A 3,403-nucleotide genomic window follows, 5' to 3' on the forward strand; every position below is an offset into this window, starting at 1 on the left:
GAGGAAGGGAGAGGGATAGAGAGTTAGAAACATCGATGAGAGAGAAATGTCGATCAGCTGCCTCCTGCACACCCCTTACTGGGGATGTGCCCGCAACCAAGGTACATGCCCTTAATTGGAATCAAACCCAGGACCCTTGAGTCTGCAAGCCGATGCTCTATCCACTGAGCCAAACCGGTTAGGGCAATTAATTCCTTTTTAATGTGCATGAATTTTGTGTACCGGGCTACTAGTTGTAAATAATGCTGCAGTGAACATGGGGTTGCATATATCTTTTTGAGTTAGGGTTTTTGTTTCCTTTGCATAAATATCCAGAAGTGGAATTACTGGATCATATGGTAGTTGTATTTTTAATTTTTTAAAGGAATCTTCATACTGTTTTCTATAGTGGCTGCACCAACTTATATTCCCCTGGAAAAACGGTTTCCTTTTTTTCACATCTTCGTCAACACTTGTTACTTCTTATCTTTTTGGTGATAGCCATTCTAACAGGTATGAGATGGTATCTCATTGTGGTTTTGATTTACATTTTTCTGATGATTAATGTTGAACATTTTTTTCATGTACCTATTGGCCATCTCTATGTCTTCTTTGGAAAAATGTGTATTTAAATCTTCTGTTCATTTTTAAAATCGAATTTTTTTGCTATTGAGTTGTATGAATTCTTTATGTATTTTAGATATTAACCACTTATTGAATATATGATTTGCAAACATTTTCTCCCATTCAGTTGGTTGCCTTTTTATTTTGTTGATGGTATCTTTTGCTGTGCAGAAGCTTTTTAGTTTGCTGTTTTCCTACTTAGTTATTTTTATTTTGTTGCTTTTACTTTTGGTGTCTGATTCAAAAAATCATCTCCAAGACCTATGTCATGGACATTACACCTATGTTTTAAAAATTATTATTATTTGCTAATTATTGTATTATTTTCTCTTTTAAAATTATTTTATTGTTGACAGTATTACAGATGTCTTCCATTTCCCCCCATTTACCCCACTTTGCCTAGTCCCTACCCCTCATCCCCCAGGTCTTCACTACCCTATTGCCCATGTCCATGGACTACACATACCTATATATATAAAAGCCTAAGCAACCGGCCAACTGGCTGGTAGCTATGATACACAATGATCACCAGGGGGCAGAAGCTCCAACCGGTAGCTATGATGCACACTAACCCCCAGGGGGCAGATACTCAACACAGAAGCTGCAGAGCTGTGGTGACTTGGTAGCTGCAGTTCTCGAGTGATGCACTGGGAACCAGAGAGGAGGGAGCCCAATTCTGGGGTGCATCACCCAGGAACTGCCCTCTCGCAATCTGGGACCCCTCAGGGGATGTCTGAGAGCTGGTTTCGGCCTGATCCCCACAGGCCAGGTCGAGGGACCCCACTGGTACACGAATCCGTGCACTGGGCCTCTAGTCTATTCTAATCTATACTAATAAAAGGTAATATGCTAATTAGGGCGGATGTCTTCTGGACGTCCTTCTGGACAAAGCTGCAGCAGCTGCCTGAGGCTCAGGCAAGCTGCAGATGGCAGCTGCTATTGCCCAGGGTTGGCCCAAGGCTCAGACAGCCATGCCCGGCTGCGAGGCCCAAAGCTCAGGCAGCCAAGGTGGTGATCGGGGCTGCACCTTCCCCTGATCGGCCAGGTCACCTCTGGCAGAGGGAGGCCAGACAGCGGCTTAGCCTGGGGGCCAAGTAAGAGGTGGTTAAGGGTGATCAGGTCAGCAGGGGGGCAAGGTAGGGACGATCAGGCCAGCAGGGGCCAAGCTAGGGGCGATCAGGCCAGCAGAGGGGCAATAGGGGCTAAACAGGCAGTTGGACATCCCCTGAGGGGTCCCAGATTGGAGAGGCTGCAGGTCTGGCTGAGGAACCCCCCCCCACCTCGCCTCTGTGCATGAATTTTGTGCACCAGGCCTCTAGTAAGTATATAAGTTCTTTGGTTACTCTCTCCTCATCCCCCCACCCCCACATGGAGGTATGTCAGTCTGTTCCATGCCTCTATGCTTCGGGTCTTGTTTTGTTGGTCAGTTCGTTTTGCACCTATGTTTTCTTCTAGGAATTTTATGGTTTTAGGTTTATGAGCAAGTTTTTAGTCCGTTTTGAGTTAATTTTTATGAATGGTCTAAGTTAGGGTCTGATTTCATTTTTTGCATGTGGCCATCTAGTTTTTCTAACACCATTTATCGAAGAGATTGTCCTCTCCCCATTGTATATTCTTGGCTTGTTTGTCACAAATTAATTGATCATATATGTGTAGGTTTATTTCTGGCTCTCTATTCTGTTCCATTGATTGATGTGTCTGTTTTTATGCCAGTGTCATATCATTTAATTACTATAGTTTTTTGTCAGTGTTTAAAATCAGGGAGCATCATGCCTCCAGCTTTGTTGTTCTTTCTCAAGATTTCTTTGGCTGAGTTTTTTTTTCTTCTTTTTTTCAGTTTTTGTTCCTTTTTGAGAATGTGAGAACAAATGAATAGTTGGCCTTCTGAAGATTTTAAAAGTTGAGTTTAAGCAAGCATTCATAGTTCTATTTTCTATTTTGAATTTACTTCAGTTTAAGAACTTTCTGAGCTTTTGTTAATTTGGGCATTAGTTAAAACCAGAGCCGGGTGGGTAACACTACTTTGGCAAATGCTCAAAGTTATCCCTGCTACTTTTCCACTGTTGAAACCGTCATAGAATGTCTGCTTTTACCAAACATCTTGCTCTACGTCAATTACCAATGTGGAGGGAATGGTGGTTTTGTTTTTCCAGAAGAAACTTAATTTCTCTAATTTTAAAAGTAATGTATGTACAAACAACAATAAAAAGAAAAAAACAACAAAAAATAGAAGTAATGTGTATACATTGTAAAAAGAATATCCAGAAAATATAAAATAGTATAAAAATAAATGAAAAAGCATTCATTATACCCAGAGAGATAACTAGTATTAAGTGACCAGCATTTCTTCCCGGCTGTGTGTGTGTGTGTGTGTGTGTGTGTGTATGTGTGTGTGTGTGAGAGAGAGAGAGAGAGAGAGAACGAGAGAGACACACTAATAAAAGGGAGGAACTCATGCTGTAATTGCTGTTTTGTATCTGCTTTTATCTTAATAAATTGTGCATACTTTCCAGTTAGTAAATTAAAAAATCCACATCATCATTCTAATGGCTATGTAATGTCCCATTGTTTAGACATACCATCATTTATTTGAATTATTTCCTGTTGATTGCCATTTAGGTTATTCCAACAATGCTATGATAATCATCTTTTGCCAAACATTTTTGTAATTTTGCTTGATTACCTTCTTAGGATAATGTATTTCTAGAAGTGGAATTTGTGAGTCAGAGAGTAGACACATTTACCAAAGATGATAAGAGTTTCAACTCCTACTCTGCAGCGTAGGAGTGCTCTTTTCCCT

At 40.7% G+C, this 3,403-nt stretch overlaps 1 protein-coding gene across 1 annotated transcript in view; it reads left to right on the forward strand.

Moving 5' to 3' along the window:
- Nucleotides 1-3,403, forward strand: part of MYO5A (myosin VA) — a 141,928-nt gene that overhangs the window by 72,334 nt on the left and 66,191 nt on the right. The window lies entirely within an intron of this gene.

The sequence above is a fragment of the Myotis davidii genome, unplaced genomic scaffold (assembly GCF_000327345.1).
Source record: "Myotis davidii unplaced genomic scaffold, ASM32734v1 scaffold132, whole genome shotgun sequence".
Classification (NCBI taxonomy): domain Eukaryota; kingdom Metazoa; phylum Chordata; class Mammalia; order Chiroptera; family Vespertilionidae; genus Myotis; species Myotis davidii.